At 39.5% G+C, this 25,924-nt stretch overlaps 1 protein-coding gene across 7 annotated transcripts in view; it reads left to right on the top strand.

The window, feature by feature from the left end:
- MBNL3 (muscleblind like splicing regulator 3) overlaps window positions 1-25,924 on the top strand; it is a 217,883-nt gene that overhangs the window by 100,080 nt on the left and 91,879 nt on the right. For 4 of the 7 annotated variants that reach the window (XM_074277759.1, XM_074277762.1, XM_074277765.1 and 1 more), the window contains exon 2: window positions 567-600. The exons of the other annotated variants lie outside the window; for them this stretch is intronic. The gene's annotated coding sequence lies outside the window, so the exon portion shown is untranslated. The remainder of the gene's footprint in view (window positions 1-566; window positions 601-25,924) is intronic. 7 annotated transcript variants of the gene reach the window in all.

The following is a 25,924-nucleotide window of genomic DNA, read 5'->3' on the forward strand; positions in this document are numbered from 1 at the left end:
CAATATACAGAAGGCAAATAATTTGTATGTGTTGATTTTATATCCTGCTACTTTGTTTATATTAGTAATTGTTTCAGTTAATATTTAGTTGAATCTCTGCAGTTCTGTAAGTAGACTATCATATTGTGTAAAAGGGAATGTGATGATAGCTGTGATGATAATCATATTTGTTTTATCTCTGATTTTATTGGAAAGGCCACAGTGTTTCTACACTACCTGTAAGACAAGCACTTGCTTTTAAGTACATACTATTTATCATATTAAAGAAGAGTCCATCTGTTTCTGATTTTTAATATTTTTGAGACAAAGAGATATTATATTTTGTCAAAAGGATATTTTATATGGTTTTCTTGTTTTGCTATTAAAATGGTTTATTATGCTTATTATTATCCCAATAGTAAACCAAATCTACATTTCTGGTATAAATCCAGGTCCTATTGTACAAACTTTTTAATATGTTTCTATATAACCTCCTTGTTAATATTTTATTCTGTATTTTGTGTTGATATTCATTAGGAATATTTGTCTATAGTTTTCTTTTTCTGCTTTGTATCTCCTCATTTTAGGTATCAAGACCATATTTGTCTCAGAAGGAATTTGGTAGGATCTCTTATTTCTCTATTTTTTTGTGAATAATTGTGTATTATTAGAATTAATGGTCTTTGAATATTTGATAGAATTAATTTACAAACCCATTTGGTCCTGGGTTTTTTCCTTTGGGAAATCATTTATGGATGCTTTAATTTATTTTTCTAAAATTGGGTTATTTAAATGTTCTGTGTTATTTAAATTTTAAAATATACTTTGTATAGTTCAAAAGATTTGTTTATTTGATTTTATTTATCAGTTTTGTTATACAGTTGAGGGAAATTATTTCAATTATTTTCCTTTATTTATTCATCATTTTTTTCTGAATTTTCTTTAAAAAAATTTTTTGATACTGGGAATTTGGTTTTTTTCTCTTTTTAAAAGATCAAATAAGCTAACAGTTTGCTAGTATGTCTTTTTAAAATTGCATCTCTTTTATTTATCATTATGATGGATTGGATTTTTTGTTTAAATTTTGCTCATCTTTGATTTTTGAGATTTATATTTTTGTCTTTAGTTGATTTTTTAAAAATTTGACTTTTCTCGTGTTTTCTCCTAGTTGCATTAATTTGTTCTTTTCTTTTTTTGTTGAAGAGGGTATTTAGTGAAAACATTTGTACCTAACAACAGCTTTTGATGCATCCCCATTGTTATTTTCTTTTACGGAATTATCTATTGTTTTTTATCCCCCCCAAAAATGAAATTTAATGAACTTTTCACAGTAAGCCATGATTATCTATTATTTCTATGGGTTTTTTTTTTTGATTTATCAATTCCTTAGGATTGTTATTTAGTCTTCATTAAAGTGTGAATCCTTTCTTGTTTGTTTTTGCAAGTATATTGGGGTTAAGTGACTTGGCCAGGGTCACACAGCTAATAAGTGATAAGTATCTGAAGCCAGATTTGAACTCAGAGTCAGGTTCTCCTGACTCTAGGGTCATTGCTCTATCCACTGTACCATCTAGCTGCCCCTGAATCCTTTCTTAAAAGTTATTTTATTGATCATAATTTTTATTGAATTGTGATCAGTAAATGATTGCTTTTGTTTTACATTTGTTTATGAGGTTTTTATGCCCTAGTACACAGTCAGTTTTTGTAAAGTTATCTTGCCCAGCTGAGAAATGTATATATTCCTATCTGTCTCCATTCAGAAAGTGACAAGAGATCTAGATATAGTCAGTTCTGTTTCCTCTTTCTACTCAACACTCAGAGAAGAGATATTGAAAAAAGAAGGCATGGGATCAAATGGGATTGATCTGGGATTGAAATGACATGCTTTTCACTTACCTTTTCTTCCCTCTGTCCAGACCCTGAACACTGATTTTATACTTCATATCTTTCTTTTTAATCCTCCGTCTGAAGTTGAATTTTATTTTGCTTTTGATTATTACATCTTTGACTCTCATCTACCCTTTCAAATCTCTCTTTCCCCTTTACCTCTTCCTACCTTTTCTTTCATGAGATTAGTGTATTGCCCCACAAAATTCTTTGTGTGTATCTGTGTTTATGTGTATATCCAACCCTCCTTGATCATGTCATATAGGAGTAAAATTCATATGCTTCCCAATTACCCCAGTCATTTTTCTTTGTATAGTCGTCTTTTCATCTGTCCTAGCTATAGGAAATAGTAAGTTCAACCCTTTCTTCTACATTTCATCTCTAATGTATTCCTTTTTATTGTCTCTTAAGATAAAACAAAACTAACTTCACTTCCTCCACTTGTTTTATTTAATTTCTCCTATGACTCTTGAAGACATTAGGATTATGAAGGGACATTTGTCTCTTCTTTACCTATAAATGCACTTTATTATTATTTAGATCCTTCCAGTTTTGCAAATACTTTTACTGTTCTAGGTTTCTTTTAACTTCTGTTTTGCAATTCAATATTTTTACTAGTTCTTGTTTTTTTTTTATCAGGAATGCTTGAAAGTTTTCTATTCCATTAAAGGTTCATTTTTCTTCCTCATAAGATTATACTTAATATTTCAGGCTAAGTTATTCTTGGTCCCAAGCCTTTTGTCATTTCCTTTTTTGGAATATCATATTTCAAGATTTTCTCTCATACATAATAGTTGCAGCATAGTCTCATTGATCCCTGGTACTTGAATACTTTCTTTCTGAATGCTTTGTAGTGCTTTTTCTTTGACCCAGAAGCTCTGGATTTTAGCTATGACATTTTTTCAGAGTTTTCATTTTGGGTGTCTTTCAGGAGGTGACTGATGGATTCTTTCTAGTTTCGCTTTACCCTCTGATTCCATAAACCTGGGTGATTTAAATTTAGGATTTACTGAAACATGGTATGCAGGCTTTAAACAAATTTTAGTTATGATTTTCAGGGAATCCAATACTTTAAATTATCTCTCAACCAGTTTCTAGGTCAGTTATTTTTGATAGTACATGCCTTACATTTTCTTTTGATTTGCTTCTAATTATTTTTGTTTTCTCACCTAGGAGTTCCCTATACCAACAAAGTAACTTCGGTCTCTCCCACCTATTCTTATTGTCTCATGGGATCATTGAGTGCTATTACTTGGATAGGATTTCCACCCTCTGCTCTAAACTATTTACTATTGGTCTAATTATTTCTTATTCCAGAGCTCTTGTTTTGCTCATAATTCCATTTTTAAAATCTCCTGCTTCATTTCTCCAAATACTCTTCTAGTCTCTGTGACCATGCCATTCTTCCTATGACATTCCATCTATTACTTGGTCATTATTAACTGTTGTACCTTTTTATGTCATTTCTGTTGGATATGTGAGAGAGTTAGGCTCCTCTATACCTTATGACCTTTTATATTGCCATCTCACCCAGAAATTCCCTGAAACTTGAGTTTTGAAGGAAACAAGGGATCCTAAGAAGTAGGGGTGAAGAAAGTGCATTTCAAGAGCAGGAGACAGCCAGTGTATTACATTTAAGCCCCTCGTTTCTTTTCAGAGATGGTAACTGAAACCAGAGAATCAAAAGTGATTTTCTCAAAATCACACACAATCCAGTAGAGGCAAATGTGGGGCTGTGACCCAGTTCTTATGATTTCTTTCCATGATACTCTGTCAGTTGGATGACAAACTGCATTCTTACTGACCTTAATAAGATCATAGACAACTAACTTAATATTTGATCTCAGTATTGGTAGAAATCTAGGGCAGAAAAAAAGGATTTTTTACATGAACAACTGCAATGTAAGTGATAATTAGTGTCATCGTACTGTTTAGACTTCTACAATTTTCACTAACTCACAGTTTTGTACAAATTATCTTACAATGGGGGAGTTTGCAAAGTTTGATCTCAGCTTACACAGGAAAAAATTAGGGAAGCTTCAGCAGCTTTATAGCTTGAAATTCTCCCCATCCCAATTTCTCAGTTTAAGGATGGATGTTTTCTTTTTTTTTTTCAATTCTTAAAGCTTAATAAAAGTTTCCTCATTAAGGAATCCTCTAGGTCCAGATTGAATTCAGTTCAATTCACACAACTTTATTCAGTGCCTACTAAGTGCAAGGTCCTGTACTAGGTTCTGGGGATACAAAGACACAAAGAAAACAGTTCTTGCTCTCAGGAAGTTGTTAAACTGAATGCACCATTTCCCATTAAGCATGCACAGGGTACAGCTTCCTAGACATCCATGAGTCAGGCAGCCCTTATAGACAACTGCCAATTTCTCCTCTGAGCAAGAACAGCTGACTTTTCTGTGGCACTTTAAAGCTTGCAAAGTGCTTTGCATACATTATTTCATGGGATCCTCACATGAGGAATAAGAGGTCTAGAATATTAATAGAAATGATGAAAGAGTATAAATGCAGGAGGGCATAGAATTACCAGACAAATTTATTAAAAGACAATAATTATCAAAACTATTTGGCACTGATTAAAACCCAGACAAATTAATTCAGTGCAACAGACTAGACAAGTAAACAAGGAGGAAAAGCTATTGAAAATAATTATCAAGTGTTTGATAAACCCCAAAACAAATCAATGAGAGAAGTATTACATTTTTGAAAAGTGCTGATCGGAAAACTAGAAAACAGTTTGGCAGAAATTAGGATTAGAACAACATCTTACACCATATACCATACTGGGCTCAAAATTTATATAAGACCTGAATTTAAAAGGTTACTTTTTTTTTCCCCTGAGGCTGGGGTTAAGTGACTTGCCCAGGGTCACACAGCTAGGAAGTGTTAAGTGTTTGAGAGCAGATTTGAACTTGGGTCCTCCTGAATTCAAGGCTGGTGCTCTATCCACTGCGCCACCTAGCTGCCCCTAAGGTTACATAATTTTTAAAATGAGAAAAGAATGAAATTAAGTATCTTTCAACAACTATGACTAGGGGAAATTTTTTTTAATAAAAGGCTAAAGAAGTTCATAAGATAGAAACTAGATAATTTCAGTTGTAGAAAATTTTAGTTTTTACACAAATAAAATCAATGAAGACAGAATTAGAAAATAAACAGTAAAGCAGAGAAAATATTCAGATCAATTAATCAGTTAGAAAAATGTCCAGGTTATTTAAGGAATTGACACAAACATATAACACTAAAAGGCATTCCAAGAGATAAAAGGTTAAAGGATATAAACAGGTTTCAAAAAAATTATAAGCTATAAGTGTCGATTTCAAAAAAATGAAGTCCAGACCACTAATTGTAAAAGAAATAAAATAACTAAACCTCTGGAGATTGCTTCACACCCTGAAAATTGGAATAGATGCCTTCCTCCCCCAAGTGAAAAGGTTGGAGGGGCTATGGGAGTACATACACACTAATACTGTTGGAGGAACCATGAATCAATCCTTTACATTCTGCATGTCAGTTTGTAATCATGCAGAATAAATTGTCTATACCAGAGGTATCAAGCACATGGCCTGCAACACTCTCTAGTGGAGCTTGGATGAGATTCAGATGAAATTTGGAAGTAATTAACAAAATAAAAATATAATAAAACATAGATAATATGTGGTTTTCTAAATCAATATGAAACCTGCAAGGATCTTTATGTATGGTTTAGTGGCCCCATTTCTATTTGAGTTTAACACAGCTGCCCTATACACTTTAGCCCAGCAGTCAAAGCAGCCCTCTCAATAGTATCAAAGAAGTAGAAACAAAGTAGATGCCCATTGGTTAAGAAATAGCTGAAAAACAGAATGTAATAATATAGTGAAATATTATTGCCATAATAAATGAGGAATAGGAAGAGAAATAAGGGAAGATTTGCATGAATTGATACAGAGTGAAATAAGCAGAATGAAAAGCACTATAAGATTGTAAATTGAAAAGATACTGTTCTTTCAAGAACTGAAAAAGGCAGTGATAGTCATAGAGAAAAGGTAAGTAAATGTCTCTCCCTCCTTGTGGCAGATATAAAGGCAAAATGGTGCATATTCATATCAGATATAGTCACTGCACTGAGTGTTTTTTTACTTGTCTTTCCTTGTTATAAGGAATGCTTTAATCTGGAAGGAGTAGGAAAGGGGAAAGGGAGTCTTTCCCCCCAAAAAAAGACTGTGATATAAAAAGAAAAAGAATAGTGTGTGTGTGTGTGTGTGTGTGTGTGTGTGTGTGTGTGTGTGTGTGTGTGTTTGAAATACTATAGGAACTCATTCTTTAGAGTAGACAGGGACCTTAGAAAGCATCCAATTTAGAGAGTACCTAATTCGCGCTCCTCATTTATACAGTGGATGAACCTTAGTTCTGGAAAAGGGGAAATGATTTGCCTGAGCTGACATAGGTAGTAAATAACAGAGAAAGGATTTGAACTTGGATTTTAGGATTATAAATTTCTAGCTAGATGACACTTTAGGATTGTAGCTCTAGGGCCAGGAGGGATCATCAAAATCATCTAGTTACTTCCTTTCATTTAATACATGAGGAAACTGAACTCTAGAGAGGGAAACCCAAGGTCGCACAGTTAGTAAAAGACTAAGAGAGGATTTGAACCCAGCCGGAGCTCTTCACTGTACTACACTGGTCCCCTGACTCCAGAGCACTTTCCATTATTCCTCTTTATAGTAATGTTGTAAACATAAACCAATTTTAAAATGCAGAACTTTAATATTGGTGTCACGGATATTTAGAAGATCATTGAGAAAGGGAGAGAATTGGGAATTCAAAGTTTTAAAAACAAATGTAAAAAAAATTGTTTTACATGTAACAGAAAAATAAAACACTAAAATTAAAAAAAGAAGATCGCTGAGAATTTGGAAAGATTGAAGGACAGCATCATAGAGTGGGAGCTAGGACTCAGGAAGCCTGGGTTCTAGGCCCTATTCAGCCACTAACTTGCTGTGTGATATTAGCCAAGTCACTCACTTCTTAGAACCTAAAGTGGGAAGGGATTTTAGAGATCATCTGGTCCCCTGCCCACAGTTCACGTGTGAGAAAATGGAAGCCCACAGTGGAGAAGTGATGTCCTTTAGGTCATACAGTTGATAAGAGCAGTGTTCAGATTTGAAGCCACTTCCTCTGAGTACTGTCACCTCAGTTTTTTTCACCTGCCACTTAAAAGAGTTTGAAGTAGGTGATTTATACCAGATTATGGGTGTATATCATAAGCCTCTATGAATGTGTGTGTATATATATATATATATATATATATATATATATATATATATATATATATATATATATATATATATATATATATATATTTAAGAGAGGCTTGGACAGCTTCAAATACCTTCAGAAAGAGGACTAAGAATCATCTGTAAGAGACATTTGAAGCATTCACCTAGCTAAAGGAAGGGGGGAAGATCACTTTTAGTTGCAGCAATCAAGGTTACCCATATTTTCATCCTAAACCCAGCAAGCCCCAAAGCCTTCAACTTGGAGTCAGGAAGATGGCACAAATCCCTCCTCAAATACCCTGAACAAATCACATCATCTTACTGGGCCTCCATTTTCTGTTTGCTATAATGGGAATGGTAATACCTCTAGCAGTTGCCTTGTGGGGTTGTTGTGAGGATCACATGAGGTTATATTCTCATTTCAAAACTTAAAGTGACATATAAGTCTCATTTATTCAGCTATTATTATATTATATTATATTATATTATATTATATTATATTATATTATATTATATTATATTATATTATATTATTTATATACATAACAACTATTCAGTTGTTAAAACAGGACAGCAAAGTAGCTATGGATAGAGCACAGGACTTGGAATCAGAACACATCTTCATGTGTTCAAGTCTGGCCTCAGACACTAGCTGTGTGACCCTGGGCAAGTCATTTAACCCCGTTTGTCTCATTTTCCTCATCTGTCAAATGAGTTGAAGAAGGAAAAGGCAAACCACTCCGGTATCTTGGCCAAGAAAATTCCAAATAGGATCACAAAGTGTCAGGCACAACTGAAATAACTGAACAACAATTATTAAAACACGTAGTATAGTGGATAGACAGCTGGCCTCAGAAACAGAAAGGTCTGTGTTCAAGTCTTACCTCTAAGATATATCGGCTGTGTGACCCATGTCAAGATTCAGAGCCCCCAGGCAACTCTTGAAAAGGTCCTGCTCTGCTTTGGTGGAAGTTTTCTCCTGCAAAGTTCCTTGCCCCAGTGAGATCACAGATTCAGATCCATTATGCGGAAAAAAGCAGATCTGATTTTCCATGTACAAGACTACCATAGTCTGGGTTTTCTGCTACATCAGTGGCTGCTGATGTGAAAATGCTTCGGTTACCAGAGGCTTGAGTGTTTTTGGTAGATGGAGTGTTTGGCCCCATACGTGCTTGCCCGTACTACCCATTCGAGTGAGCTCCTAGGGAGTGTAGACTTGCCCTGTATGTTGAGGTCAAGTTCCTTAAATTAGATCTTCATTAAGTGCAACAGGGATGAGTTGGCATTAAGCTCAGACCATTTCTAGCTCTTTATCTCAGGCTTTTTGGATAGGTTGCATTTTCATTTGAAATAGAATAAATCTATTTTCCTGCTCTCTTGTGCCTCCAGATCATACTTTGTCAGTCAGTTCAATCTCATCTCTGAAATGTCCACGTCCTTGGATATTGATAGGCTAATAGGATATTGACCTTGTTTCCTGATCGCTCCTCTAATTTCTGTTCACAAGATTTCCACTTGCTAAACCTACCACCTTAACTGTCCTAGAAAATTCCATTTGATTCTGCTGGGAATTTCCTTCCCTCTTCTCAATGCTCCCTCCCTTAAAAAGGAAACTGCTAGAGCTTCTTTTTTGCTTTTCAGTATTTTCTTTGGGGAATGGCTTCTTAAGGAGATATCCCCTTACTCTCATCATTTCTCCTTCTGCTCTCCAGATTTTTTTTTGTTGTTGTTGTTGCTCCGACCAGTGCTTTGGAGCCTGGCGGCTTTTCTTCCAGCATTTTCTTTGCTGATCCCCACTTTTTTTCTTCAGGCTATTCAACTCTGATCTTATCCTCTAGTCTTCATGTAGAGAATTCTGTCTTGTTTGTCCCTTTGAGCCCCTCGCTTCAAGTTTGGGCCCAGTAAGCAAGCCACCTGGCAGACATTGCAGAGGGAGGTTAATCGTAGAAACTGCAGGATCTAGATGTGGGCTGGAGCCACGAAGGGACCTTGGGGATCTCCTAGCCCAAAGTTTCTTAAACCATGGGTCTTATAACTGAATGTGGGAGTCATGAAGTTATGATTTCTTATCAGTAAATGTTGGATTTGTATACCTATTTTATATACCTTTTAAGCCCAGGGTCATGTAAAAATTTCTTGGGCACAGAGGGATGGTGAGTAGAAAGAGTTTAAGAAGCTCTGAACTTCCTAGCCCAACCCTCTCATTTTAAACATGGAGAACAGGAAGCCCAAAGAGGGAAGAGGGCTTAGAATCTTTGAATTCCCAAATGTCAGAGCTGGACGGGCCTTTCAAGAGTCCAACCCCTTCATTTTACAGCTAGAGAAACCACTAGCTAGGGAATGGGAGGAACATGTAGGCTGATGGATCTGGAAGTGCCATTTGAGATCATTTAGTCTTAATTTTTCATTTTACAGATGAGGAAACTGAGACTGAGCAAGTGAAAGGGACATATAATTTAGAACTTTGAAACTAGATGATCCAGCTGATAAAAAAGTGGAAAGTGAGGAAAGTGAGGTCTAGCTAGGGGAAGGGAACCAGATAATTAGAGAAGGAGGAGACCTCCAAATCCTATAACGTAACCTCCTCATTGTACAAGTGGAGAAACTGATGCCCAGGGAGGGAAAGAGGCATACAGAGAAGGAAAGAATCTAGGTAATTTAGTTCAGACTCCATGTTTTATAGATGGATACATGGAATTCCAGCAAAAAAAAAAAAAAAAAGGAAAGTACATACACAATCATAGACTTAGAACCAGATGAGACCTTTGATACCATCAAATCAAATCCTTTCTTTTTACTGACACAGGCTCATTCAGCTTAACTTCATGTGCTAAACTCACCATCCTCCAGGCCTTGTCCCTAGACTAAGCAATGAGAACTGGGAAGTTATCCTGCCTGTGACTTCCTGCCAAATTGATTAGCAGTTGGATAAGGCCAATCGATAGCCATGGCTCGCTGCCCATCGTTAACAGAGACAAACATCACTGATCAGTGCCACCAATAGTTACATGTCTCTATGTAGAAATACCCCCCATGAATTTAAAGGCTTTACTGCAGCCAAAGAAAGCACATATTTCAGGAGAGTTCTTTAGATAATAGCAGAGATACATAGTCCTTCTAGGTTCACCATTTAACACAGAAAGACCTAGGACTGAAAGGAACCTTAGGGGCCTAGTAGCCCTTCCCTCTCATTTTGTATTTGAGAAATCGAGACCAGAGAGAGTCAGTGACTTGTGCAAGGTCACACCCATTATCTCATTTCACCCTACTTCAATCTGTGTTATTCTTATGCCTATTTTCCAGACAAGGAAACCAAGGATTGAGAGAAATCAATTGACTTGCCCAGGACCACACAGCTAGTGTGTAGTAAGCAACTGAGGCAAGAACTGAGTTTCTTCTGACTCAAATCCATTACTCTAGTCTCTTCATTCTGATGTGTCTCAAATTATGAAAGCTAGAAGGACACAGAAAGAAAGCTGGCTTTAGAATGATAGATGTGAAAGCCCTGCCTTCCTTGTAAAAGCCAGTGTTATGGCCGTAATCTGTATTTGATCAGATGAAATTCCTAAATGTTGCTTCACAGTTTCAGATTCATTTGGTTAGGCTGTTGTTGTTGTTGTTGTAGAAGCCTGCTGTCATGGGGGAAGTACGAACTCTGCCCAGAAGCCTTTGTGCTTTCCATGGCAGCTGGGAGCCACATTTCTAGCCAACAGAATCCCTTGAATTGATGATTTTTAAACCCAGCGCGTCAAGCATTTCCTGCCCTATTTGCCAAGCATGCACCCGAGATGCTAACTCGAAAATTAGACTTAATTCAGGTCCCTTTGACTTCCATGACTAGGAGGTTGTGTGCATTTGTATTATAACTCCAGGAAGTTGGGAAGGAAATTGAGGCTCTGGAGATTATAATTGGTGTCTATGACCCAATTATTACTGTGATTTTAGTGGACTTCAAATAAAGGAAGAGTCAGCGCCACGAACTGGTGGCCCGGTTTCTAACAATGGCTGCTAGTCTGGTGTTGAAAGGGCCCCGGGATGGGCAAGAGAGCGATATTGCCGTACATTTTGATTTTAATCCTAGCATCGCTGTGTATTCCCAGGGCTGCCAATTAATTACAGGACAGCCAGAATAGGGATGCTTGGCATGTGCCCCACTATAAGAAGTTCATTGCAGCAAATTGGCCATCCTAATTGTGTTTTGTTGGTGGTTTTGTGGTTCCTAAACTTAATTTCGGAGGCCTTACTCGAGGAAAATTCCCAGTGTCCCCATTGCTTTGACATTGGAATAAAGAATATTTTATTCTCAGCTGGATTTTCCCCCCTTGGGCAAAGAGTAGGAGGGAGAATAGGCTGTTAGAAAGGTGCATTCACACTGAAGTGTGGGTGGCTGCGAGTCAGGAGAGAGGGTGCATGTGGCAGGTCTAGGCAGGTAATGGGTTGGAGGTGGTGGTGGTGTGAGTTGGGGGGGGTGAGGGGTGTCAGTTAATACAGGTAGGACCTGGCAAGTTTTTTAGGACTAGGCAGGGAAGGCAAATAAGATAGGCAAATAAAGGCCAAAGTCCAGGACGTCTGCAAAAGTAAGAGGGAATGAGCCAGTCCACCAGCTAGGTGCCAACAGATAGGGCGGTGACCTCTGAGCTGAGGGCTCACCCTCTCTCCTCTTGGTCTTGGTGTGGGAGGGTGGGGTCCCCCAGCTTTGTGCTTGCAGCTGTTGGAGAAGCAGAGCAAAGAAGGGCCTGATCACAGCCCCAGGTATCAGGGGATAATAAGGAGGGGGAGGCCGGGAGATTCAAAAACTACAAGCTGCAATTTTCCCTTTGCCACCGATGTGGAGAAAAGGTCTTTCCACATACGTACAACAATAGTACACCTCTCACCCAGTAAAGTGGTTCTTGGGGCCTTAGTCTCTGCTAGTTCTTGGAGCCAGGGGCAACCTGATTTGAAGGATGAGGGAGGCTGAGCCCCAAAATGCCCATGGTAGTTCTTTCCAAGTGCTTCCAGGAGATGGCTTTTCCCAGGGCTCTCGGCCCCAGGAAGGTATTGGATCCTAGATCTGGAACTTAAAGAGACCTCATGGTTGATCCAGTCCAAAGCTCTCTTTTACAGAGCATTAAACTAAGGTCCAAGAAGGGGAAGGGACTTGCTTGGGTCTCCCTACCTCCCCACCAATAGACCCCTCCCTTGAAATAAAAGAAGGAAGGAAAACAAGTCAATAGAAAGGTCATAAAAAAATACAAAGATCACATCTAGGAACGTATGCCCCATTTTACACCTCTGCTGAGAGTCCCCCCACCTCAGCCAAGAGAAAGGGAAGAGTGCTTCACTTTCAGAGAGGCTTCTCCAGCCCAAGAGTGAGCAGAAATGCCAATAAAGTTGAAGCCGTTTCTAGGAAAAACCAATTAAACCAGGATAATTGGGTTGAAATGTCAGGAACCTTCAGCCCCACCCCCTTCCTGCAAGCTTTGGCTGCAAATGGCCGAAATGCAAAATATGCTGATTCGTCTTGATCTCTTGACATGGAGACCAACGTTCTCAAATATTTTCCAGGCCTTAGATCAAAGCAAACACAATCAATAGATTAAATCCTGGCCATCCCAGACTTCCCTAACTCTGCTGGGAGCTCACTCGGAATAGTTTGATATGTCACTCCCATTCCAAGGCCTTCTGGTCCTGAAAAGTTTACTGAAATCGAGCCCCTCATCAGAGTGGGGTACCTATGCTATTTATCCTTTACTGAAGCAAACCAGAGTGATATTGATTATAATTATTATAACTACCGCTCTTATTTCCATAGGGCTTTTTAAGATCTGCAGAATGTTCTACATATATTCTCTCATTTCAGTGTCACAGTAATAATATGAGGCAGATACTACTGTTATACCCATTTTGCAGATGAGAAAGGTGAGGCTGAAAGCTTCAGATTTGCCCAGGATCACCCAGCTAATAATAAGTGTGAGAGGTAGAATTTGAAGCCAGTTTTTTTGCAGGTTCCCTCTCCCAATTAGACTCCAGAGAGTTAGTCCATTTGTGAGCAGGCAAATGCCAACAGTGAGGAAGTTCAAATAACTTCCCTTCTTTAGAGTGATCTTCCATTAGGAAATGATGAAACCCATGTGTGTGCCTCGTGCCTTCTCTCTCTTCTGGATATTGTACTCATTCTATTGAGGTTTGCTAAAATAAGCTTTCCAAGACCAGGGAGGCTTATTACCATCCACCCCAGGAAAATGACTTTGTGAGCGCCCTCACAATAAAGTCATAAGGTGACAAGACCTGAAGCCGGAAGGAACTTGAGAGCTCATGGAGTCCAATCCCCTTTGTTTTTGCAGAGAAGGAAACCTAAACTCAGAAAAGTGAAATGGCCTGTCCAAGATCACCTGGCTAGTCATGTCTGTAACAGGGCTGAGACTTGGGCCTAGATCTTCTGGCTCCTTTAGTGACTTTTTGTACAAAATTCGCTACAACCCCATAATTGAGGAGGCTGCCCCATTTTTCCTTTTCCCAGAAGCCCCCAATTCTCCCAATAGGAACTGCAATCTCCAAATCTGCACTAAGCTACCCCATTTTAGCAGGGGAGATCATAGAATCTGTGTCCATCTTGATCCTTGAGAAGAAAGATTCTCACAGACTAGGTTGAAGGGTAAGGCCGGTCTGAAAGTAGCTGAATGAACTGGGCCAATTTCGAAGGGCCCATCCAGCTCTGTGATCCCAAGTCTTTGATATGAGCCCATTTCCAAAACAACTGACTGTTCCCCATTAGCTCTAGGCAGGCTCTATGGCGCAAATCTTCAGTGATACATACAGTGGCAATAGGAAACAGGGCCTCTAGCAACAATAACTTGAGGGATAAAAGAGAAAGCTTTAGTACGTGTTTGTCTTTCCAGCACTCTGACAAAGTATTAAGGAATAGCCAGTTTACTAGGAGGCTTTGTACCTAACGCTTAAATATTCTGGTCTATGAAATCAGGGTTGATTATACAGACTAAAGGCATAGATTCGGTTATGGGATGATTTTTTTCCTGAGGTCTTCCCCTAGCTTTACAAGCCTTTGTAAAAGGAAATCTGGAGATGGGAATTCTCTATAGAATTGAGAGGCTGAAGGGAGCATACAGTCTAATCCCCCAATTTTAGGGAAAGGTCTGGGAAAGGAAATGACTTCTACAAGGTCACCCATAGATAGAGAACTGGATGTAGATATGCAACTGGAATTTGTCATCTAAACTGTTAGCTTTGCCTCTCAGCTTTGTCTCCTCTACAGATAGATTCCATCTATGCCTTTAAGTTCCTGATAAAAAGAATAAAACAGCATAGAGCTCCATGGCACTCCACTGGAGACCTCCTACTTATCAAGTTGCCATTGAAGCTTTAGTGACTCTAGGCTATGATACCGTTCAACCTGTTTTGAATCCACCTACTGCATTATTAGCTTTCCATCATAAGAATAAGAATAGCATAAGGATCTCTGTTTTTAAAATAGTCTACCAGAATCTGGAGAAATACTATATATAGTAAGTCTTTTATCTACCGATCTATTGACGCTGTGAGAGAGGGGAAATAAAGTTAGTCTGTCAGAATCCATTCCGGATGACACCATGATGGCTCTTTGCAATCATGGCTTCCTTTTCTAGATGCTCACTTGACCTTCCTTTTGTGAGAACATCCTCAGCAGAGTAGAAGATCTGACAAATCCTACTAAGCTGGAAAGACTTTGATTATGATCCCAGTGATAAACCGTGATTGCAACTTGATTGCTAGGCACAGAGAGGCTCATTAGGTCCATAGAATTGAATACATAATAAATGCTTTTTGACTGATTGCTCTATTGGAGAGAAGAGAAACTGGACATGACAGAGCTATTTGAGTATTTTGACATGTCTCTTGGTGATTTTATGTGGCTGCGAATCACGAAACACCACAATCTCTGAAGAACCAAAATTGTAGGTTACCCATACAGCAATGAAAAGACATGGTGTGTGTACGGAGGGTATAGTGTATTCTTGATGACTTACACATGGTAAGACATCATCAGGAATGTGTATGAACGGAAAGGGAAGTAGACCAGTCAAGCAGCAAGAGCAAAGGATAACAAAGGCACATTCCAAGTTGTAGCTACCAAATCTTGAGAAAAATCCACATTTTCCAATGGACTAAGCTTCTGCATGTTGGGTAGATCCTCCATGGAGCATTTATAGAAGGCCATGGAGGAGAACGGCACAGAATCAAAAGAACTGGCTGGGTGAATCTCGTGCTAGGGAGGGAAGTGCCCTTGAAACTTGAATTATGGAATCAGTGAATTATTAAATCCAGATTTTCCAATACACTAATCTTCTGTGTGTTGGGTAGATCCTCCATGGAACATTTATAGAAGGCCATGGAGGAGAACTGCACAGAATCAAAAGAACTAGCTGGGTGGATCTCTGAGCTAGGGAGGGAGGTGCCCATGAAGCTCGAGTTATGGAATCAGTGACTTATTATAGTACTAAAAGCCACAGGACCTCAAGCAGATCATTGAATATTTTCATATAGCATGGCTTTGATTTCCCAACCATTAAATGGGTACAATCTAATCAACCTTACAGAATATCCCAAAGAATAATATTCTTGAAACTCGTTTGCCTCCATGATTGAAAAATGCTAGGCACAGACAAAATATTCTTGCCATCTCAGCAAACGGGGAGCTAGGTTTTCCATAGGGCCCTCAACAAATCATGGCTGGCAGCTGCAATTTGAGGTTCTTCCTGTGTGGCTTCAAGGCAGCCTGACCAAACTCCGAGCATGGAAACACAACCTTAACCCAAGCGAGTTGGAAGACTTGAAAGAGTCGAGTGCCTTTTAAAAATGTTGTCAGCTTGCCAACTAAAGCAGCGTGGGTCAGGTGTGCCATGTGTTTCTGCAGCCAAAATAAATGGCCACAAGAAATACCGAGGTAACACAGATGTCAGAAAGGCTTCAACTGCAAAGAAAGAAAACACTGTTTTCTTTGTTTGTGGGGGGGAGGGGGGCGCTGTAGGGGGAGTTGATATATGAATTGAAAGGACGACCTGCCCAGATATTGTTTTTGTATGATATTCTAGAGCAGGCATCAGCAATGTTTTTACGGTATGTGCTGAGCCGAGGTGGGTACAAAGAAGCAGGGTGTAAGGAGAGCAATGCAGGGGTGACCTTCCGAATCACTGTTTTGCTGAAATTCTTTTTTTAACCCCCCCAGAACCCCAATCCTTATTTAACAAGGGTCTTCGTAAATGATTCCTACATTTATGCCTTAACATCTCAAAGATGGATACAAATTCTGTCCATCAGAAATGATCCCTCCTTTCTCACCCTGACCCAGCCCCTTGGGCCCCCCCATTTCTGCATTTTTTTCTCGCCTCCTTTTAGAGAAGTTGCTTGCCTCCTGACTAGGAGCTTCTTTTGGGCAGGGACTGCAGCTCCTTTCTCTCTTCATCCCGCTCAGGGGCTTGCACACAGTTAATAAGTAAGTGCCATGCTCATTGTCGATTCAATCGAATACTCCAAAACAAAGGAATCAACTCTTTTTTTTTTTTTTTTTTTTAAATAGAGGAAAAATATTCCCGGAAGGGTTTCTTCTCATGTCTCAACATGAAGTCCCTTCCTTCCCTCCGCAACCCCCATTCTCATCACAGCCCCTGTAAGGGAAGTACATTCCAGGGACTGAGCCACAGGCCAAGAAATGGACAGTGAGAGTCCCTTATCTTTACTCCCTACCCTTGGTAAGGGCTCGCTATTGTCCATTGTCAGGGAAATGCCCATTTCCCAGAGGCTGCCTGTACCACCTATGCAGTCTTTCCAGGCTCTGGCGCAATTTGAAAGCTGAACGAGATTTCAGAAGCTCCAGAGATGGCCCAGACCTCTCATTCCCTGCCTCACTGATGCAGGGGCTTCCAGTCTCCTGGAGAGGGCCTAATGGAAAATGCTTTGTTGGTCATATTCTATAAGGGAGTGAGTGCTTAACTCTATTAAATCTGTGCACCCTTAGACTGAGAATGTCTTCAGAATTGTTCAGAACGCTTAGCCTCTGGGGATCAGGAGAACCTGTGGGATCAAGAAGCAAATCCTTTCTCAGGACCCAGGTGTCCAGGGAATGGCCTGTTTTCTTTGTGTAGACATGCTTAAGGGGTGGGTGCCAAGATGCAGAAGGGTGAAGAGGTGATTCCAGGGGTCACTCACCCTTTCTTATGATGTTGTCAGCAGAGGCAGGGCATAGGGGCAAAGATCAGAGACACCACAGGCAAATGCAATAGAAGGCCTGGCCTGTGCCCTATACGTCGGGCTTCATTTTGCAAAAGGCTACATCTCTGGGACCGGCCTTCTTATCCTCTGCATTGAGGAGAATGTCTTTACGGTAGCTCACACGTAATTCCGTAATGCTTATGGGGTACCTACTATATGCAAGGGCCTCACATTAGGCGCTAGGCGCTAGGCTAAATACGACAGTTCCTGCCCTCTGGAAATCTGGCTAGTACCAGGCCAGTGTTCCAAAATATACAAACCTCCTTCTTATTTAAGCTTCCCAAATATCTCAAATGATGTTTCAGACCTTTGGGGTTTGAATTGAGGTTAAGGTTGGATTTCTTTTAAACCCAAGCACGTTGCAGGAAAGCTCAGGCAGAATGTGTCTCTCCTATATTTCCACACCAGGCGTTCAACTGGCCATGTGGAATAACTTTGAGGTATGGGGGAATGCCTTGGAAAATGTTTGAAGTCAGCACTATTTCTTATGAGTAGAAGCTGGAGCTGCTGGCTCAATGAAGGAAGCACCAGTACCAGAAGGCCATGTCCTTGCCCATAGGGAGCTTACCCTTTAGCTGAGGAGATCGAACAGACCTGAAACAATCAGAGAGCAAGACTAGATCATCTGCCTGCTCGGGCAGTGGCCAAATATTCTGATTGAGTGCCTGCTAGAGGAGCAATCCTACCTTAAGCGATAGACGGGATACAGAGGAAGTGTGACATGTGGACCCACTTGCCTTCAAGGGGTTTACAGTCTAATTTAGCAAGACAGTCCTAATACACAGATAGAGCTGCTCTCCATGTTACAATGTCTCAATTAAATTCAGTTTAAATAAACTAAAAAAGCATCTGTTGCATATCTACTCATATACCAAGCACTATCCTGAGGCCTAGGGAAGATACAAGTCAGTGACTGTGTTTCCTGACATCAGGGAATTTACTGTCTAGTTGGAGAGAGTGTTGTATGTATATTATTCTCATATATATATATATATATATATATATATATATATATATATATATATATATATATATATATATATAATCTCCAAAATGCACATGTATACAGAAAGACACACAGATACATATATGTATATATTTGGTTCATATCTATAACATTGTCAGGGAACTCTCAGTATAGAAGCTCCCTCTACCACAAAAGTTTCAAAAATACTATGCACAAGCAAAATAACTGTATGGCCATATATACATATATTGAATTTAACTTATACTTTAACATATTTAACATGTATTGCTCTACCTGCCATCTGAGGGAAGAGGTGGGGGGAAAGAGAGGAAAAGTTGGAACAAAATGTTTTGCAATTGTCAATGCTGAAAAATTACCCACGCATATATCTTGTAAATAAAAAGCTATGATAAATTTTTTAAATTTAAAAATGAAAAAAAATACTATCTCATAGAGTATTAAAAAGCTGCCCAGGATGTAGAGGTTACATGATTTGCTTTGGGCTCACATGATCTTTGTGTAACAGAGGCAAAACTTAAAGCCAGACCTTCCTTTATCCACTACAGCACATTGACTCTCACATATAAGTGACGTACATTTCTTACATATATATTTCTCTGTGTGTTCATGTATATATTTGTATGCATGTGTATGTGTACACACACACACACACACACACACACACACACACACACACACACACTCACCAAGAATACATGATAGGCCTGGGACTTGAACTCTGAGCCCAACGTCCTTTCTCCTATTACATAATTCTAAGTCCTTATCCAAGGAAATGCATGTAGCATGGTGCAGACCAACCATATAGAAACATGCAGAATGAATGAAGAGGAAAACGAGGATACATTTTGGTAAAGTTCGTGCAGGAGGTAAGGTTCAATCTGGATGGACTTCCATCTTGAACATGTGTTAGGCTCAATTTTGATTTTAAAATGTTATTCCTGCCCCGAGTAGAAGTCATTGGCTTCTTTAATGGCTTCATTAACTTTGTGGTTTTTCACCTGAAAGTGTCTGCTGGGGGTTTGACTCTCTTGGTGCATGTGCCCTAAATTCTCTTGACTGTGGTTCTCCAGGCTCCTTATAAGAGGTACATATAAAATGAGCAGATCCTATTGGGATTGCTCCTTTGATACACACTAAGTGGCTTTCATGTTAGGGAAATGACAAGTCTGTGAAGAGTAGAAAACTCAAGAGTTAAGAGAAAAGCACTCCCTGAAATGAAGTAAACTCCCCCTACGGGAAAAGAGTCCGGGTACAATATGTTCATCTATCAAGTATTCCACGAGGCTGTCATGCTCAGGAAGTTTTTGCTTTTATTAAATGAAGGGAAGACGTCGCCCTAAAAATATTTTCCAAGAGGTTCTTGCTTTAGGAGTTCAAACTTTAAATATTTCCTTTCTTCCACCCTTTGCTAAAAATCCAAGTGACCGCCCTTTTGGGTACCAAAACAACTGCTGAGTTCAGGAGTTCTCTTCTTCCAAGGAGAGGTGACTGCTAAAACCGTAGTATTCTCCAACCGTCCCTGACCTCGTGACTTTGATTCATCACCACCCAAATCCTTTGGTGCTCTCTGCTCCCAAGGTCTTGGGCAGCTCCCAGAATGGCATTTCACACAACGGTCACCCAGAATACAGGGAAAACAAACACATGAGGAAAGTCAACCAAGAGCTGCATCTGGTAGAATCGGCCAGCCTGACAAACATGAACCCAGAGACCCTGCTTTTATTTGCTTCCTAGAAGAAAAGGTGGTAGCTGTTACTTTCCTGCTTTTTCAGCAGAAAAGGAACTGAGTGATCATAGAATCCCGTCCCTGCATCTTGCACATTAGGAAACTGAGGCCCACAGTTGTAGTAATTTGCTCAGTATCACATAAGCTAATCAGTGGTATGTCCTTGACTAAAACCTATCCTCTAAACATATTTCCACATTTATCTTGCTGCATAAGAAAAATCAGATCAAAAAGGAAAAAAGCAACAGAGGGGGAAAAAAAGCAAACAAACAACAATCAAAAGAATGAAAATTCTATGTTGTGATCCACACTCAGTCCCCACAGTCTTCTTTCTGGGTGCAGATGGCTGTCTCCATCACAAGTCCATTGCAACTGGCCTGAATGATCTCATTGTTGAAAAGAGCCACGTCCATCACAGTTTAATCAAGAACTCAAATGGTTTGGTTATCACTTGCTCCTGAGATTCTTAGTCTTTCTATTTCTATAAACAGTTCCTCTTTACTATTCTTCCTGGATACTGTACTTTTAAATTAATGCAGTCTCAGATTATAATAGTATTTTTGTCAGCCATAAATATAATTCTGGCTCTTATTGAGCCTCCAAGACACTTAAACACCACTGTCATTCACATAAAGAGTTACGTAGCTATACTTAGGTGGCAGGTAGCTGATGCTGCAGCACATAGAGTACCGGCTTGGAGTTAGGGAGACTCTTACTCTTCCTGAATTCAAATCTGACCTCAGACACTTACTAGCTTTCCTTGGCCAAGTCACTTAACTCCATTTGCCTCAGTTTCCTTATATGTAAAATGAGCTAGAGAAGGAAATGACAAACCTCTCAAGTATCTCTGCCAAGAAAACCCCCAAATGGGGTCACAAAGAATCAGACACAACTGGAACAATTGAACATCAAGCCATACTGTCTGTCATCTTATAGTTACAAATTTGAATTTTTGTACCTAAACATAGGATCTTACATCTATGCCTTTTCAAATTCCCCCTTGTTGATCACCAAATGCCTGGTTGAGATTAGCCTTAATGATGTGGTATTTCAGTGGTTTTATAATAATTCATAATAATGAGAGGATGTACGAGAAGAAGAGAAAGGGAGAAAGAATGGAAAATATTCACCAACATGGGTGAGATGTCTACTCTTACATGACCTTCTCCTTCACTGTCTCCCAAGCTCTTTCCCTCCCCCATCTTTGTTATTTTGCACCTCTTATTTTAGGTGAGCTCTGGTACACTGAGGGAATGCTGAGGGCCTGACCACAGCTGGCTTTAGTGTTCTAATTTACATAGAAAATGTTGTTTATATCGGCCCTCTTTTATGAAATATGACTACAGTTTCGTCTGTGAATACATAGAAACTTCAGTGTAGAGCTTACAAAATGCAAAGGACCTGATCAATCAGTTTACTCCTTTATACTCTCCTTAACAATTGATCCAAGGCCATAAGTTCCATCTTTAACCCTTGATAACTATATTAAATCCTCATTTGTGATTATAAGTGGGAACCAGGTAAGGGGGCATGTTTTGTGGGAGCAGCATCAATTGTTGCCCATAGCTAGAAATACAGGTCACAGTTCATGTCAAAGCCAATCCAATCTAAGGAGCACCAATTAAATGTTTGCTCTGTGTAACGCCCCATGGTACTTCAACCATCACCTACTACAGGAGCTCTTTCCTGATCCCCCTGACTGGTAAACTCCCCTTGTCAAGTTTCTTGGTATTTACTTTGCTATTTACTTACGTGCAAACCGATTGTCTCTTTGAGAGAATATAAGCTTCTCTAGGGCAAGAACTATTTTTCCTGTTTGCCTGGCAATGATACGTGGCCTATAGTAGGTACTTAATAAATACATGCTTGATTTTAGTTGATTTTTTATTTCCTAGGTTCTAAAAGATCTAGAGATAAAAAGAAAATAGCCCTTGGCCTCAATCAAATCCAATAAGCAATTATTAAGGGCCTCCTTATTATTAACTACCCAGAATTGCTGGTACTTTCCAAAACAAAACAAAACAAAACAAAACTTTGTAATGGTCCCTGATTTGGCTGAAGGAGAGAGACTACTTACAGTGAAAATTCAATACAGAAGAATGCAAAGTCATTTCAAGGGAAGAAACCACAAAGTATTACAAAAAATCAGGAAAGCTTGTTGTTGGAGGTGGCAGTGTAGTTGTGCTTTGGAGAAAATGAGGGATGCTGCTAAGCTAAGGTGAAAATTGTGGTGAACACTTAATGTTTGTGAAAATGTTTTGAAAACTGAATAGCTAGAGAGACTTGAAATGGCCCACTGATGTTGAATATTTCAGTTAAAAAAAAAAAGACCATTCTAATGTCCATGGCTATTCTGACTCACCTCTGTAAGTTTATGGGTCATCCTACTGAAAGTCTTGTTCGAGGGACCATAGTTGCCTAGTAAACTGTAAGGCCATTTCTCTCTTATTGTAAGTAATGGCTTTCTTTCATGGAAGACAGTCACTTGTCTACTTGCCCAGGGCAAATGAGAAACTAGCAGTAATCTCCCCTGGAGAGAGCAAACTACTGAAAGAATGTGCGTGTGTGTGTGTGGGTGTGCACGTGGATGTATGTGTGTAAAGAGTCTTGAGTTGTCTTTTTTATGGGGAAAAAATTGAGATTTAAACAGCCAATTGGAAGCATTTCTCATTGCCTTACCCCTTGCCTTCTTTCCATTTGGCAAAGGCATGTTGAGAAGACGTGGCTGACATCTGCAACCCTCAGCACTGCTGGGGTAGAAGCATCAGTGCTCAGGCAGGTGGAACTGAGAGAGACTTTAAAGAGCAAGGAAATCAACCAAAGCCCTTCATTCATGGATGGGGAAACTGAAGCCCAGAGAGGTACAGGGGCTTGTCGAAAGTCATCAAATGAGATTGGACCCAGGTCTGGTGTGTCTGATACACTCTCCATGGAAAATCAAGTCCCAAGGCCATATTCCAAAATTCCCCAGAGCCTTTTAATGCTGGCTTCAACAAAGCTGTTCATTTTAAAACAAGGCAAGGGGTGAGTGTAAGCAGGATGCAGTTCTGGAATCTCCTAGGTTCAAGTCTGGCCTCCAATACATTTCAGTATTCTAGTCACTGTCCAAGACTGTAAATGGCAGTATAAGCTGCTGGCATTTGTAGAAAGAACTCACTCAGTGAGAATTTCCTTCATCATTGAAACTGCAGTTTTAGATGAAGGAAAAGGAAAAGAAGGAAGAGAGAAAGAGAGAGAAAGGAAAATGAGAGAGAGAGAGAGAGAGAGAGAGAGAGAGAGAGAGAGAGAGAGAGAGAGAGAGAGAGGAAGGAAAAAGGAAAGAAAAAAGGAAGGAAGAAAAAAGAAAGATAGAGATGGAAAGAAAACAAGAGAAAGAATTAGAGAAGGAGGGAAGGAAGGAAGGAAGGAAGGAAGGAAGGAAGGAAGGAAGGAAGGAAGGAAGGAAGGAAGGAAGGAAGGAAGGAAGGAAGGAAGGAAGGAAGGAAGAGAAAAGAGATAGGGATAGAGAAAGAAAGAAACCAAAAGAAAGAAATAGAGAAGCAAAGAAGGAAGGAAAGGAAGGAAGAAAAAGAAAGCAAATGAAAGAAAGAGAAAAGAAGAGAAAAAACTAAAGATAGAGAAAGAAAGAAAGTGAGAGAAGGAAGGAAGGAAGAGAAAAGAGAGAGAGAGAAAGAAATAAAGAAGAAAAAAGGAAGGAAAGGAGGGAGGGAGGGAAGGAAGGAAGGAAAGAAGGAAGAGAAAGAAAATGAAAGAAAAAGAGAGAAAGCAAATGAAAGAGAGAGAAAAGCAGAAAAAAACCTAGAGATAGAGAAAGAAAGAAAGTGAGAGAAAGATAGGGAAAGAAAGAAAAATAATAATTTTGACCATGCCCCTAAATTGGGCCATTGTCACATGGAGAAATTTGTTGGGAGAAATTACTGTGAGTTTTTTTGCTCGACCCCACCCACCTCTGACCTGCGCCAGCTTGCTGGAGCTGCTACAGCCAGCTTCCTCCCAAATCTCTCCAAACTCTCGAGTCACATGCTGCACAGGTTTCATTAGAGCTCTAGGTCCAGGTTCCAGATTGTCAGGTTCCCTTGAATGGGAAATAGGGGTGAACTTCGGCTTGGAGAAGTCCCTTTCTTTCCCATGCAAGCTTACGTGAAACTCGCTGCCAAAGGGCTGAGTCCTTTTGTGGATTTTCCATCTCCTGAAACATGCATCTTTCTGATTTCCCCTTCATTCTCAAGCTGCCTGCTCAGCATCTGCAGGGGATTATTCTGTTTCCCAGACTTAGCCCTGTGGACATTGATGAGAAGGTTGGCCAGTACACTTCTCCTTCGTTGCACAGAGATTTACTCCAACTTCACCTTTAGCATAGATTTCTGACCTTCTCTAGCAAAAAAAAAAACAAAAAAAAAAAAACAATAAAAAATAGCCATTGTCCTCTCTTGCTGATTAGAAACATTTCCTTTTTCGAGTCATCTAAAGTGTATTAGAGTAACACCTTTGGGAGGATTTTTGTATTTCCTGCTCTTCCTTTTTGGTTTGTGGTAGTTAAAAAGAGTTCCAGAAGGGATCTCCAAACTCTTGGGGCAGTGAAGCCCATCAGACTTCATTTTTGGACCATAGAGTAACACCTGAATTGTCTGAAACTATTTTTTTGGCAACCTCAACCTTTTGGAACACTGCCTACTTAGACACTCAGAGTTTTATTGACTCTTATTTAACATAAAATTCTAATGAGCTCATTCATCTGGTATCTCAGCCCCTAATAGATGAGAAACAGCAAATTAGGAGGAGGTAGGGGAGGTACAGGGGGAGTAGAGAAAATAAAAATGGATAGTTCACCATCAAGGGGGATACATAGAAATACTGAAAAGCAGACCCGGAACAGTTTCACCACATGATATGAGGAATATTCATAACAAGGACCCTGATCATCAAGAAAAGGTTAAATTATGTTCCGGATCCTCAAGGCAAGATCATATGTACATACGAAAAAATTTTAGAAAAATCAAAGTTCTAAATAGTTATACTAGAAAAGTTTGGACTTAAAGGGACCAGAGTGTGAAGCCCGTTGATTGTAAGGGAGATTTCAGTTTGCAATGATGTGACATAAATGAGGATTTTTGAACCCATCGATGAAAAGCCCTCATAGAAAATCGACTCTCTTTCAAGGTTATGGAAAGCATGTCCAACTGAAAGAGAAGCTATAAAGTTTTCGGTAATAGGTATGCTTGTTTGAATAGTGAAGTTAATAATTCGTTAATTTTTTCATTTGTTTTTGCTTTAGGAAAATGAGATGTGTGGTGAGGGGGGAAGTTAGGGCTTTGAGGAGTTGTGTGGGCAGCTTTTCCATTCACCTGGGGATTGCTTGAAATGCTTGTCGGCTAACAGGGGGTTAAAAGGCACCGGCTCCTTAAGGATGCACAAGTTAATGTGTGACCGCCTGAACTGAACAAGACATGAATGCAATAAAATGAAACGCTTAATGGTTTTGACTTTTTAGATTTTCCCCTTTTGTCGGAGGTGGGAGTGGGGAGAGGGGAAATTATATGGAAGAAAGAAGAAATCGGGGCCTTTTTAAAAAGGCTTTTATCTTTGTCTACAACACAAATTCTAGAAAAAACCCTCATCTTTAGTTGGGGGGGGGGGGATTTTCCCTATATCTCAATCGAGCTGCACTGTGACAGCAGCATTCAGCCTCATGGCAGTGGTGTTTTCCAAAGCCTCCACTGTCTCTGTCTCTCTGTCTCTATCTCTCTGTCTCTCTCTCTGTCTCTGTCTTTCTCTCTGTCTCTCTATCTCTCTGTCTCTCTGTCTCTGTCTCTCTGTCTCTCT

This window comes from Sminthopsis crassicaudata, chromosome X (assembly GCF_048593235.1).
Source record: "Sminthopsis crassicaudata isolate SCR6 chromosome X, ASM4859323v1, whole genome shotgun sequence".
In the NCBI taxonomy this organism is placed as follows: domain Eukaryota; kingdom Metazoa; phylum Chordata; class Mammalia; order Dasyuromorphia; family Dasyuridae; genus Sminthopsis; species Sminthopsis crassicaudata.